Raw genomic sequence first — 15,759 nt, 5'->3', positions numbered from 1 at the left:
GTTACAGGAATATGGGTGAGGGGTCACTTACAGGAGCAGAAATGACTCAAGGACAGCTGCATCACCAAAGCCCACCCCAGCATGGGTGACAGCTCACAAGAGCTGGGAACCTGGCGCTCACTGCACAGGCTACAGGCAGCTCAGCAGGTTGGAGAATGCCTTTTCCTGGTAGATCTGAGCCTCTTCCAGCAAGCTGGGCTGGTCTCTGCCTTAGGACTCAGGTTTTCAGGGTTGCAAAGTCAGCTGGAAAGAACCCTTACCTGCTCAGCCATCCTGCAGTACCAAAGCTTTTTCATTTTAAAGAAAAAAAATTTTTTTTTGGTTTTGGTTTTTTGTTTGGTTTGGTTCGGTTGGTTTTTTTTTTTTTTTTTAGATATACTTATTTTATGTGGGTACACTATCGCTGTCTTCACACATATCAGAAGAGGGCATCAGATCCCATTACAGATGGTTGTGAGCCACCATGTGGTTGCTGGGAATTGAACTCAGAACCTCTAGAAGAGCAGTCAGTGCTCTTAGCTGCTGAGCCATCCCTCCAGCTCCCCATTTTTTAAAAATTCACTTTACATCCTGATTGAAGCTCCCCATCCAACCCCTTCCCCCCTCCCCTTCTCCTTCTCCTCAGAAAAGAGGTTCCCCCCTCCACGGGTATCAATCTGCCTTGGTAGACTTTACAATTTTATTTGTGTCTTGTTATACCTCGGAACAATTTCTTTTTGCCAATGTTATAAAATTTCTCATTTTGTTTCTGATTAAAAATATATAAACACACTTCTGGAAAAGCTTATGCTGTGTTCCCAATTCTTCAGATATGTGGATTAAAATAGCTTCCATTTCTCAATTCAAGTTGCCCAGGTTCAATGGGTCTGGGTTTAGTAGGTTTGTCTCCCCCTGCCCCCCCCCCCCGTCTCTCTCATACTATGTACTAGTGTGTGAACTGGTATATATGTATTTGTATATATGTACACACTATCTTCCTCTATTTTACCTCTCTTATTTTGTAGTATTTAACTATTTGTATGGGTGAACATTCGGATCAGAAGATAACATCTGGGAATTTGTTCTTTGTTTATTTTGTGGGTACTAGAAATTACACTTAGGTCATCAGGCTTGGTAGCATGCATGCTTACCAGCTGAACCATCTGGCTGGCCTCAACTTAGTTTTTTAAAAGGTTCATCTCACTTTAAATGTATGTATGTGTTTGTGTGTTTGCCAAGTATGTGTAGAGACCCATGGAAGCCAGAAAACAGCATTGGTTCTGCTGGAGCTGGAGACACAGGCAAACTGTGAGCTCATCGGATACGAGTGCTGTGAACTGAATTCTGGTCCTTAGGAAGAGCAGCAAGCACTGTTAACAACTGAGCCATCTCTCCGGCCCCCGCCCCTCCAACCTTAGTTTTTGAGACATTGCTTTTTCCTGAATCTGGATCTCACTTCTTTGGTTAGACACCCCAGCCAGGAACACCCCCCCCCCAGTGCTGAATTACTGCTATGCCCAGTTTCTTACATGGGTTTTGGGACCCCAAACTCGGGTCTTCATGTTTGAACAGAGAGCACTTTCCTGTCTGATCCATCCTCCTGGGACCACAGCTGCTGTTTTAAAGCGGAGCACGTGGACAGTTCATGCTATTAGTACCGTGTAATCAGCCAAACACAAACACAAGTCAAGTGGTGCAACCAGATTCAAGTTTTGCCACAAAGGACATGGGAAAATAAAACAAGGGAGGTGAAGTATTTCCAGTAAAAATAGTGATCTGTCTGTCTGTCTCTATTGGCAAGATAAAAACTTGTATGTGTCACACAAGTAAGACAGAGGAGGAGGATGTGGAGGAAGAAAAAGAAGGGGAAGAGGGGGAAGAAGGAAAGAGGAGGAGAAGGAGGAGAGGAGGGGAAAGGGGAAAGAAAGAAAGAAGGGGAGGGAGATGAGGAAGAGAAGAAGGAAGAGGAGGAGAACAAAGAAAAAATGAAGAGGAGGAAGACAAGGAAGAAGAGAAAGAAGAAACCAAGAACAAAACTGCCCATCTTTAGGCAAGGGTCCACTCTTCTTTCAGGTTAGTCTGCCTATGTACTATGGCTGCCAGCTTCCTTCAGCCGTTCTCAGTGTGAGAAGACCTCTGTGCTGGTTTGAGTAGAAAGGCCTCTATAGGCTCATATATTTGGATGTTTGGTACCCAGTTGGTGAACTATTTAGAAAGGATGAGGAGGTGTGGCCTTGTGGGAACAGGTAGACTTTGAGGTTTCAAAAGCCACACCAGGTCCAGCTCTCTCTCTCTCTCTCTCTCTCTCTCTCTCTCTCTCTCTCTCTCTCTCTCTCCCCCTCTCTCTCTCCCTCTCCCTCTCCCTCTCCCTCCCTTTCTCTCTGCCGCCATCTTGCTAACACAATACAAGCTCTACCGCTATCTGCCATGCCTACCTGCCTGCTACCATGTCTGCCATAATGGTCAGACTCACCCCCAGAAGCTATCAGCAAACTTCCAATTAAATGCTTCTTGTATAAGTTGCCTGAGTCATGGTAGGGGTCTTCACAGCTAGAGAACAGGGACTCTGACAACCTCTCCTTGCAGAGATGTCAGTAAATTACCTTGGTGTTTATTTCCATTTTTCTCTGAACACCTGGTGACAGAACACAAGCCCATCCTAACTGAGGGACTTGAGGAAAGGGCTCACCTTCATCATCCCCTAACAAGGGCAGGGGAAGTCCTGGGATATCGGTGTGAACGACTGGAAGCACCTCAAAAGGGAAAATGGGGGCATCTCTGAGCTGGCACCATTTCCTGACCTCTATCAGTGGCTCTGTGTAATCTGACTCTAAAAATAAAATAATTTCTACCCCTCAGTTGAGGCTTGCTGTCCAGGCATGTAGAAGTGTCTAGAGTCCAGACAGGTCAATAAAGACTGAAGAGAGTCAGATACATAAGCCAGTTTGCATAGAGGCCCCATTCCTACTCTGAGGCAGAGCAGGGGATAAGAGAAATCTTGAGAAGTCAGGCCCAGTGTTCTTAGGAGCATCATGGCCACAGCCTAGACTCACTCTTCCTCGACTGCCTCAGCCTCAGGAAGGGAATGAGAACAGCTGGCTGATGCTTTGTTGCCTGGTGCTCAGGTTCACCTGGGCCTAACACTGACTCTTAGAGCATGCTTTTCCATCTTTTTACAGTCATGGGCTAGGGCTGCCTTGATGTCACTTCCCTTAGTCTTTCTGTCTTGCAGACAGACAATCATTGTGTCTTGTGATCATTGCGACCAGCAACAGCACTGACAATCTCCTAGTACTGACAGTTCACCCACATATCCCCAGTGCTCTTGGCTTATGATGTTAGCAGCCAGCCCTCAGAAGTCTGCCGACATGGCCTCCTTGGGTGAGTTAATTAGGGGTTTCTATTGCTGAAACAAACACCATGACCAAAAAGCATGTTGGGGAGGAGAGGGCTTATTTGGCTTACACTTTCAGATCATTATTGAAGGAAGTCAGGAAAGGAACTCAAACAGTCCAGGAACCCGGAGGCAAGAGCTGATGATGAGACCATGTGGAAGGGTGCTGCTGACTGTCTTGCTTCCTGTACTGGATGGTTTTGTGTGTCTACTTAACACAAGCTGGAGTTATCACACACACACAAGGAGCCTCTCTTAAGAAAATGCCTCCATGAGATCCAGCTGTAAAGCATTTTCTCAACTAGTGATCAAGGGGGGAGGGCCCACTGTGGGTGGTGCCATCCCTAGGCTGGTAGTATTGGCTTCTATAAGAAAGCAGGCTGAGCAAGCCAGGGGAAGCAAACTCTTAAGTAACATCCCTCTATGGCCTCTGCATCAGCTCCTGCTTCCTGACCTGCTTGAGTTCCAGTCCTGACTTCCTTTGGAATAGCAATGTGGATGTGTAAGCTGAATAAACCCTTCTTTCCTCCCCAACTTGCTTCTTGGTTGTAATGTTTGGTGCAGGAATAGAAACACTGATTAAGACGCTTCCCATGGCTTGCTCAGCTTGCTTTGTTATAGAACTCAAGACCACCAGCCCAGGCATGGAAGGTACCACCCACCATGATCTGGGCCCTCTCCCATTGATCATTAATTGAGAAAATGCCTTATAGCTGGATCTCATGGAGGCATTTCCTCAACGGAATCTCCTTCCCCTCTGATGCCTCTAGTTTATTTCAAGTTGACATAGAGCCAGTCAGTATATATCGGTTCACTGTGCTCCAAGCAAGAGCTCAAGGCTGGTTTCTAGGAATGTTCTTGTAGAAGCAGAGCCACTTTGCATGTGACTTAAGCACATGAGGGAGTGAGAACAAAAACTACTCTAAGCTCTGAGTATCTTCTGCTCTAGAGATCTCTCCTCAACCCTGCTTGGGAAGGGTTTTCTCCGGTGTGGATTAAACATTCAGCCCCCTCAACTCCTCTCTTCCCTAAACGAGAAAGGGAAGCAGGCCCTCTAGGCAGACAATGTCAACTTGCTTCTTACCTATGTGATGTCTTCCTATGCCTGTCACTCCTTCACAGGGACAGGGCAATCATAGCTTCTCTGTGTTTCCTTTCTATTACATTCATTTATTGTGTACATATGCCACAATGCATATATGGAAATCAAAAGAAGACCCGTGGGTCACCAGTGGAGGAGTTAGAAAAAAGTGAAGGAACAGAAGGGGTTTTCAACCTCATAGGAAGAACAACAATTTCAACCAACCAGACACCCCAGAGCTCCCAGAGACTAAACCACCAACCAAAGAGTACACATGGAGGGACCCATGGCTCCAGCTACATATGTAGCAGAGAATGGCCTTATGGGGCATCAATGAAAGGAGAGAACCTTGGCCCTGTGAAGTCTCAATGCCCCAGTATAGGGAAATGTCAGGGCAGAGGGTAGGAGGGAGTGGATGGGTGAGTGAATGGGGGAACACTCTCCTAAAGGCAGGGAGAGGAGGGATGGGATAAAGGGATCCCAGAGGGAAAACTGGGAAAGGGGATAACATTTGAAATGTAAGTAAAGAAAATATCCAATTAAAAAGAAGAAGAGGAGGAGGAAGAAGAGGAGGAGGAAGAAGAGGAGGAAGGGGAAGGAGAAGAAGACTTGCAGGAGCTGGTTCCTCCTTACACCGTATGGGTTCCAGGGACTAACTCATGTCTTCACCCTTGGGGACAAGAGGCTTTACCATACATACAGGCAGCTCACAATGCTTTGCTAACTGGATACTCTCATTTTCAGTCGGACAAACACTAACCAGCCATGACTGGGGTATTTGACACAAACACACTAGCTCATCATCTTGACAGGGTACATGGCTCTGAACTGAGGTCATCTCAGTGTGCACAACAAGAGAATGGACAACTCCTCATCTCATGTGCCACACCCTGCTGAAAGGTCTTGAGTCTCATCTAGTTCCCTCCTACATATACCTTCATTGAGGGAATTTATCTCTAGCTTGGTGTCAGAAGACCCGCTGCTAAGGTCAAAGTCTGATATTACAGGAAAGCCCTGACCTTGGTGCAGAATGGGGGACTCCCTTAGTCAGCAGGGCTTCCTCTTCTCTTCCTGGAAGATCCCTGGCCCCACATTGCCTTCCTGAGGAACATGGAGTAGCCCTTAGGAAATTATAGCTCCCCCACATTAAAAAAACCCATTCAGCAAGTACCTGAGATTCCTGGGGTGCCTCCCCACGCTAATGATGTATTTCGGTGCCTTAGCTTTCAGCCAATGACCTTTTCCCACCCTGGCTATTCCTATCCCCTTCCTCCAAAACGCTATATAACCCTCAATTCACCCCAAATAAAGTTGATCTGTCTCCCCAAAGCTGATCTTTGGAGAGTCAGCATTTCCATTCATACCCACAGGGCTTCTGAACCCCACAGCTGCTGCCCCTGATCGGCTTGCCCTCATGGAAAAATGAGCCAGGGACAGGAAGGGTCAGAGCTTGACATTGGTCTTCAGAATCTAGAAAGTCCCCCCTATTTTGTGCTGTATGCGCTCTCTCTCTCTCTCTCTCTCTCTCTCTCTCTCACACACACACACACACACACACACACACACACACACCACACACCATTTTAAGGAGTCAGTTTGTCTTCTCCTGGTATTGCTCCTTTATCCTGGTGTTTCTTGGATGGAGAGGATAAATATGAGCTAACTATTTCTAGGATGATGACTCCACATCTGCCTGGGTCTCCCCCTCTCATGGATTGTTAGCTGATACAGACCACGGGCAGTGGGAGTAGAGATGAAAAACAGGGAGTTAGGAGTTAGGAAGCCCCGTGAGTGCTTACGGTGAACGACCACACTGGGACCAGCTATTGGGAGGCAGATAAACTTTACTCAGGGTGATTCAAGGCTTATAAAGTTTTGAGGAACTAAGGGTAGAAGCATCCAGGATGAGCAAAAGTCATTGGCTGAGGGCTTAGGACATCAAAATGCCTCCTTAGCAAATAGGGAAGCTTTTCAGGAGTCAGCTAGCTAGCTCAGATGCTAGCCGGACAGGTTTTATCAGGAGAAAGGAAATTGATCTTGTGATCAAACTAAGGCTAAGTGACATTCTTCAGGTAGAGGCAAGTGTGAGAGCTTAGAATTCTCCAGAAAAGGTCAGAGGAGACCCCTCCCCCAGGTCCCCCCCCACTCCTCCCCATATTGTGCTGAACCCAGAGGCTATTCAGTCAGGGTGGACTTTTGGCCTTAGCCTTCTCACACAAAACTTCATACAGGACCACATCTACATCCAAACAAGGAATGTGCCCCAGGAATGAATGAGCTGGTCCCAAATGCATCAAGTCTCAGAATTCCCGGACATCATCAGCACCAACAGCCCTGCACAGCAGCCATGAAGATCCCTCTTTCTCTGTCCCACACAACTTCACACTTCTCATCCCAACAGGCTAGATGCCCACGGCTCCTCGATTTGCTCCGTACTCGTCTCTCCTCCCTCATAGCAACAGAAGCCAAGGCTCCAGAAGAGGAAAAGACCCTGCTTTGGAGGCACTTTGTACATCTGCTCTTGGCACCATGTGACACTGTTGTTTAAAAAAATCACAACCATTTGATTGTACCAGCGAAGACTCAGGAACCAGACGCTGTGGTAAAAACTGGCTACCTCAGAGAGAGGCAGAGAAAGCACCCAGCTGACCTTCCTACTCCACAGACATCCAGAAGATAAAGTCCCTTCTCCTTCTCCAACTTCAAAGCCAAAGACCTTCTTACAGAGGAATCCCTGAGATTTTTTTTTAACATGGGCTCCTTGAAATTTGAACATAGTTTTAAATCTGATCACTAGACAAATAGCAAGGGTAGAAATGAAAATATTTCATATTTCAAATCCTACCTAACCCTAAAGCAAATAATGACCTAAAATATATATGAGAGGAACACAAAATGAAGGGCCTCCATGATCTTTTATGAATCAGAAGGAATCTCTGTCAAGGATATGAAGAAAGCAAAGCTGGGACGTAGCTCACTTGATAAAATGGTTACCTAGCAGGCAGAAAGCTTTGGTTTCTATCCTCAGCATCACAAACAGCCATGATGGGTACACACACATGATGAGTACACACATGATGGGTACACACATGATGGGTACACACATGATGGGTACACACATGATAGGTACACACATGATGGGTACACACATAACGGGTACACACATGATGGGTACACACATGATGGGTACACACATGATGGGTACATACATGATGGGTACACACATGATGGGTACATATATGATGGGTGTGATTCAAGCACCTGGGGGTGGAGGTGGGAGGATCAGAAGTTCCAGGTCATTCTTGGCTACATTGTGAGTTCAAAGCTGGAAATTCTGCAACCCCTCTCACCCCCATACACACGTGCTCGTGTGCACTCACACACACACACACACACACACACACACACACACACACACACGAGTACCAGTGTAAGGGCATTTGCTCCCAGTCCTGACAACCTGAGTTTCATTACTATGACCATCTTGATCCATTTAAAAATGAACAAAGAAATTATATTATTAGGGAATGAATAAAACACAAGGGAGTAGGTTGAACAAAGTTGAGTGAGTCTATTTGAAGTTCGGAACGACACTCAAAAGTTCAACCTAAAAATGCCTGTGCAGCAGCATTTAAACTGTCCTGTCTTGTAGGACCTGACAGCATCTCACATGTGAACATCTCAGCGCACAGAGTGACATTTGACACAAAAGACAGGACTTAAGACACTGTATCAACTGGCTATCCTGGACACTCAGAATACACCCACAGGACAGGGGCAGCAGGACTGACTGACAGGAGGTATTTTGACTGACTGACAAGAGGTATTTTACATTTAAAACGCATAATGCGTGTGTTTTTATTTCAAAATTGGAATCCCAGAAGCACACATGGCCACCCTCTATTTACAAGAACAAGTCAAATAAACTATCGCTTACTTTTCCATTGCTGCAATAAACACCATGATCAAAAGAAATTTATAGAAGAAAGGGTTTGTTTTAACTGACGGTCCCAGACGGACAAGGGCCTCTCATGGTAGAGAGAAGTATGGCAGCAATCAGCAGATATTGTAGTGTTAATCCCGCCGAGCTTCCTTTCCTTCCGATCTCGGGGCTGCGGTGGTCCATACGAATCTCTGAGCTTCACCATGCTGCCCAAAGACCACAAGATGCCAGAAAGTCGGCCAAAAAAGACAAAGACCCAGTAAATAGATCTGGTGTCAAGGCCAAAAAGAAGTGGTCCAAAGGCAACGTTCGGGACTAGCTGAACAGTCTTGTCCCGTTTGACAAAGCTACATAAGACAAACTCTGTAAGGAAGTTCCCAACTATAAGCTGATCACTCCAGCCGTGGTCTCCGAGAGACTTAGGATTCGAGGTTCCTTGGCCAGGGCAGCCCTTCAGGAGTAAAGGGCTTATCAAGCTGGTTTCAAAGCACAGAGCCCAAGTCATTTACACCAGAAACACAAAGGGTGGAGACGCCCCAGCTGCTGGTGAAGACGCATGAACAGGTTCAATCAGCTGTACATTTGGGAAAATAAGACTTTATTGGATTAAAAAAAAAAAAAAGACCACTAGCACAATTTTTTTGAGCCAAATTTGAAGCAAGCTTTATTAAATACTGGCCAAGACCATGGACACTGGCAAGATTTATACCTGAATTCCCAGGGAGTGGCCACATAGAATGTTAGTCTGCCTCTTATAAAGGCAAACCCCCATAGTGTTATGTACTTCCTATCTTTATCCAGTAGGGGGCAAGCGTGATCAAGCACATCCTCTGAAGCTTTGGCAACCAACCTTTGTTACAGAAGTAAAAACACAGGGCTTGTTATCGTCCATGACCAACAGCCCCCACATTCCAGGAAGTCATCTGTCCTTCTGTTAGTGGGACTTACAGGTTAGAGGCATTTTTGTTTATAGATCTTTTAACCATAGTAGTTTAAACTTAAAACCTAACTCCAGTCTTCACCTTAGCAGGAATAGGAGGTTGGTGGATTGGATCTTCAAAAACAAACACAAAGCCAGCTAAAAATGGGGCTGGGCTATGAACTCTCCGGATCTCACTCCAGTACTTACTCCAGCAAGGCTGCACTTCCCAATAACCTTCCTCAAACATCCACCAACAGGGAACCAGTACGAAAATGCCCTAGCCTATGGGGGCATCCCATTTAGACCTCTGAATGGTCATAAACACTTCACCAAGATGGTGCCTGTTAGGATTCTTCCAAACTCCACACCACAGTTACCTGGCAACAGCCAGGTATGCTCCACCCCACAGCTACCTGGCACTATAAAATGGGCTGCTTGCCCCCTCCTCACACTCTTTGCTCTTGCTCTCTTCTCTTGCCTTCCTGCTCTTACCCCCTTATCCTTCCTTTCCCATTCCCTCTCCCCCTCCATGTGCTCATGGCCAGCCTCTACTTTTCTACTCCTTTTCTCCTCTTCTCTCTCTCTCTCTCTCTCTCTCTCTCTCTCTCTCTCTCTCTCTGCCCCTACTACCCTCTTAACTCTCCTCCCCATGCCCTGAATAAACTCTATTCTATACTATACCATCGTGTGGCTGGTCCCTCGGGTGGAAGGGACCCAACATGGGCCCCCCAGAGGCACCTCCTTCCCCCGACACCTCCATAGAACATATCCCTCCACTCTCTTTATCTTTTTCCTAACATTGGTGCTGAAACCTGGGACATATCTTTTCTTTATCATTTTATAAACACATCAGTGCTGACTAACATGGCTCATGTTAACCAAAGCTGACCACACTATATGATGTATTTGAAAGTTTCCAAGAGGACAGATATTTATTTCTTTTCTAGACAGAGTCTCATTATGTAGTTCTGATTGTATTGGAACTTGCTTTGTAGACCAGGCTGGCCTCAAACTCGCAGAAACCCACCTGCCTCTGCCTCCTGAGTACTGTGATTAACGGCGTTCCTACCATGCTCAGCTAAGAGGATAGGTCTTAATTGTTCTCATCATAAGAGAAAAGAATAGGAAGCAGTGCAGTGATCAGAGCTTCTTCAGCTCTGGGAATGTACAAACTACCTCTGTCCATTACCCATGATGCAGCACAAGAGCTGACTCTATTGTGTTAACATCCAGAGTGCTTGCCTCTGTGTTTCTGAGCAAACTGGAACTGTAATCATGCTTTCTTTCATGGTCCCTTGTGGAGTTTCATAAAGGCCTGGGTTTTCTTACCAGCAGACCTCTAGGAACCAGTTGTCTCTGTGAGAAGATTTTTTTTTCTACTGAGTTTATGTCTTTTGATTGATCAATAATTTTCCTCCCCCCTTCGTCCTCCCCTTTATCCCCCCCCCACACACACTTTCTCATGCTGTCCCAGGGACGAAACCCAGGTCCTCATCTATGAAAGGCCTCTTGAGCTCCCAGAACCTCTATTTCTTCTCAAATCTAATGTTTAATTACACTTTACTAACACCCTTCTCATTTCTTATCAAATTATTTGCACAGCTCTTGAAACAGACTCATGATCCATTTTTAGGTATTCTATGTCTGCAAAAATGTCAGAAATATTTTCATTTCTGACATGAGTGATTTGTGTCTTCTTCTTTGACTTAGTTCTCCACAGGTTCACTAAATCATTTTCAACTCTAATATATCATAGAAGAAAAGACTCCCTTCTGTTTGTATTACCACCTACTTGTATTTAAAAATATTTAATACCTATTTCTTTAACAGTTTATCCTCTCTAACCTTTGCTTTCTGAATCTCTTTGCAATTATTCGACTGTTGTTGTCTAAGTTCTGAGACTTGTACTTAGTTCATTCATTTCCAGCCTGTTTATCATTTATAGAAAATTTCTTCACTCTCTCTATACATTACATAAGTTGTTCCCATAATAAATGTTAAAGATTTATTTTTATTTGTGTGTGTGTTACAGAGTGCAGGTGCCCATGTAGACTAGAGAATTCAGCTCTCCCTGGAGCTGAAGCTGCAGACAGCAGAACGCTGCCTGACGTGTCTCCTGTCATCTCAAAAGGTGTCCATGCAACAGTACACACACACACACACACACACACACATCATGTATGTGAGTACACTGTCACTGTCTCCAGACACACCAGAAGAGGGCATCAAATCTCATCACAGATGGTTGTGAGCCACCATGTGGTTGCTGGGATTTGAACTCAGGACCCCTGGAAGAGCAGTCAGTGCTCTTAACCACTGGCCCATCTCTCCAGACCTCTTTATATATATTTATATTGACTATGTTATATATAAATCATGGTATATATGAATATATATAATACAACTTGGTTGGGAGTCTTGAGGAAGGGATGTCTGGGAGCAGTGAAAAAATGACTCAAAGTCAGTGATGAGGTGCAAGCTGGCAGTTCTGTGGTCTGCTTGAGATAGCTCTTTAGGCAGCTCATTGGTTTTCTGACAAAGTAAGAAATTCTAAAAGTCAGACAAAATTCTAAAAGCTGTGTTAGCTCTCTAGTATAGCTCAGTTCTTACAGACAAAATTGCAGTCTTTTATTTGCATATCAACTCAATCATTAACCCCCATTCTCTTTTTGATTATCCTAGGAACCAGCATTTTATGATCTTAGACTCCTGCTTCTTATAAAAAGACAGCAAGTATATTTTTAACATAGCAAGTCCTAGGTGGTTTGCTGGACACAGTGCTTGTGGTTGCCAAATCTAGACACAGAGGCTATTTCTATGTGAGAAAGTTAGCTTTCCGTTTTCCAATTTTTTCACTGCCTAAGCTTGGCTGTTCTGGGACTTGCTCTATAGACAGACCTTAATCTCAGAAATATTTGCTTTGGTAAACACAAATAATAAGTATATCTGTGTGATACTCCATCCTGAAATCACTACTCCTACCTTGCCTGGACCTAACTTGGTCTGTCCCAGGCTGACTTGAACTCAGAAGCCTGCCTGTCTTTGTAAACACAAACAATAAGCTTAGCTGAGTGGGATCCCACCCTGAGATCAACACTCACTCACTTCCTGGTTCTCCTTTATTCCTTGCACCATGAGCTTTGTTTTTTACCTATTTCTTTCCATTTCCTGACTCATTAAAGCAGCTGCCTCTGTTCTTTCAGGTCCATGAAGCCCCTCATATAATTTATATTGCATCCTTATATTTTGCATAGTTGAGAAATTCTGTTTATATATTCTTGAACTCATATCTTCAGAGTTCTTTCCCCACAGCCTTAAGGACTATCCTGAAGGGTGCAGCATTACCATTTTGCTGAGGAACATTAAACTAATTCTTGCATTCTGGGCTTATGCTGTTTCTAATTATCATGGAGTCATTAACCCTGGCAGGGAGAACATTTCCCAATAACCTTGACAGAGAGAACATTCCCTGGAATGTGAAAATATGTACATTATTATGCAAAGAAGCCTTATGCCTACAGCAACTGCTAATACTTGTGGAAACTCATGGCTCTGCTCCAGGGGTGGCAACTGTGTTTCGCTGTACCTCCCATGGCCATACCAGACGTGGCAATATATAATAAATATATATTATGTATTTATATTATTATATATAATATAAACATATGTTAGATATTTATATTATTCATCTAATATATTATGTGAATAATATGTATAATATATAATTTATATTATATACATACATACATGCATACATACATACATATTCCTCAAAGGCTCATAGGCTCGAGCATTATTTGGACACTGTTTGGGGAAAGCTATGGAACCTTCAGGAGATTCAGTCTTTCTGGAAGAAGTGGATTGCTGGAAAAAACCTTGAGATTTTATAGCTCTGTCCCACTTCCTGTTCTTTGCATCCTGTGTGAGGTTGAAAATGTGATCAGCTAGTTTCCTATTCCTGTTGCTATGCCAACAAAAGGACTCTCTCTCTCTGGAGATACAAGCCAATAGGAAGCTTTTCTTACTTAAGTTTCTTTTGGTCTTGGCATTTTATCACAGTGACCGTATTTATTTATTTCCTCATTCATTTATTTCCAGGGATTTGAGGATGACATAGTAGGTCTTTCCTATTGATTCTTTGTATTCTTCCTATAAGACATATACTAAGTGATTCTGTTCATTTAAAACTATTTATGGCTTGCCACATAGTCCACATGTAAGACTATTGGTCTTCTACAACAAAGCCGTATAGATTCAGCGGTTTGTGAGAAACAGAAACTTATCTCTCACAGTTCTGAAGATTAAAGTCCAAAATCAAAGTCCCAGCAGAATGGCTCTGTGATGAGGGCCCTCCTTTTGGTTCATAGACAGTTTTCCCTGACTGTGTCTTTGTATGATGAAAGGCACACAGCAGCTCTTTGGCTTTTATGGGGGCGCTAATCGCATTTCCAAGGCATCATGATTGCCCCTGCAAAGAGGCTCCAATTTCTTATATCACCATCACACTAAAGATTAGGTGTCAATGTGTGGCTTTTAAAAAATTATCTAAAATCTAGTCTTTGTGAATTTCATACATGTTTGCAATGTATTTTGTCATATCTCGCTCCAAATCCCCCTGGACCAGTTGGCTGAGGATGAAAACACCTGATATGCTTTAACTGATGGGCCTGCTCCATACAGTAGAAGTAACCATCTCTACTATACAGCCAATTCCACTCAGGGTGATCCGGTGGGACATCGATGAAAGACAGACAGGGCACTCTGGGGCAGAAGACAGGTGCGTGAATTTCACTGCAGCTTGATCTACACCAAGAGCTGGCAGGAAAGTTGGATCTACAGAGGTTCATGTCTCTGGATGATCAGGAGGGACCTGAGAAAATTCAGGATCAGGATCTGAAAATGAATGACAACCAGGAATGAGGGGAGGCAGGGTGCGGTTCCGCATCCTCTGCTTCTTCCCTCTCCGGATGTCCAGATGTGGCTGCACGCCAGGCTGGAAGAATGAAGCAGAGTTGGGAACGGGTGGAATTCTATAGGAATCCAGTCCAGCTGGGAATGGGGTAGGGGGGCCACTTCTCCAAGGATCTTAGTGTCAAAGCTCTTTTAGGTGAAGGCCTCTCCAAGGATCTTCAATGAAACAGCTCTCTGAGACAATCTTAGCTTATGTGCACACCTCTATTCAGGGTGGGCTTGTATGCATACACTTTATTCAGGGTCATCCAAGGGTTATGTAGTTTGGGGGAAAGGGGTGAGAATAACCAGGGTGGTCAAAGGTCATTGGCCAAAGGTTAAGATACTGAGATGCCTCATTAGCATAGGGAAGGAATCTCAGGAATCTCAGGCTGAGATGTTCCTCCCTTAGAGGAGAGGTCCCAGTGATAAAGGGAGTCTGTCATTTTGCACTAAGCTCAGGGCTTTCTGGTAACATCAGACTTCAACCTTAGCAGCAGGGTTTCATGACAGCAGGGGGCTGGACCTCTCTGAACAGGAAGAGAAGACATTGTTTCCCCCGAGAATGCTCACTTATTCAGGCATGAGAACACCTCAATTCAGAGGCCATCTCAATACTCAGGTGTACAAAATGTCACTCAGTAATCAGTCAGCCTCATTTCCCGGCCACTGCCTGGTGGACTTGTGAGCAGAGAGGCTCATAATAATTGCATTACAGAGGCTGTGTAGAAGTTCATCAACACGGACTCCCCAAGACCAAGTCAGGAGTACCTACTACTAATTGGGTAATGTATCAATCCCTCTGAGAACGGTTCTCTGAGGGACCAGTCAGCCACCAGGTGGCAGGTTGATTCCACTGTGTCCCTTCCACCACAAATGTGGATTTGCTTTCTCCACCTCTGCATTTACTGTTCCTACACTCCTCAGACAACATAATCACCATGATCCATGACCGGACACCCTCTCCACCACCCCAGGGTGTGTCTGTTAGGTGAGTTTATTATACAGCAAAGGAAGTGTAGTTAACAAGAGGTTGAGGGGATGGTTTATGTGGCTCATTAGAGTCATATTTGAGAAGGAGAGCAGAAAAAAAAGATGGAAATGAGGTGGTGAGGGGACATGCATGAAAAAATTAATGTAGGGTACATGGGTGATCTAGCTCAAGTGCTGTTAAGGCACACATATTAGTCAGGGTTCTCCAGAGTCACAGAACTTATGGGTAGTCTCTGTATAGTAAGGGAATTTGTTGGTGACTTACAGTCTGTAGTCTAACTCCCAACGATGGTGGGCATCAGCTATGAATGGAAGTCCAAGGATCTTCCAATGTCCTTTTGTATGTCTCCAGAAGAAGGTGTGTACCACCAAGCCTGGATCTGGGACTTGCTTTGTCCCAGATGACCTTGAACTCAGAGATCTCCTTTGCTTTAGTCTCCAGAGATCCGTAGACACTATGCCTCAAGATCTCCATGCCAAAATCTAGGTCAGAAATC

The 15,759-nt window shown here is 44.6% G+C and overlaps 1 pseudogene across 1 annotated transcript; it reads left to right on the top strand.

The window, feature by feature from the left end:
• Positions 1-8,600: 8,600 nt before the first annotated feature.
• LOC308434556 (small ribosomal subunit protein eS25-like) lies at positions 8,601-8,957 on the top strand (annotated as a pseudogene). The gene has a single exon. The product of its transcript is annotated as a small ribosomal subunit protein eS25-like (transcript).
• The last annotated feature ends 6,802 nt before the right edge of the window (positions 8,958-15,759 follow it).

The sequence above is a fragment of the Micromys minutus genome (assembly GCF_963924665.1).
Source record: "Micromys minutus genome assembly, chromosome: 21".
Taxonomy (NCBI): Eukaryota; Metazoa; Chordata; class Mammalia; order Rodentia; family Muridae; genus Micromys; species Micromys minutus.
Note: the sequence above shows the minus strand (reverse complement) of the source record. Positions and strands in the feature narration are given on the sequence as shown.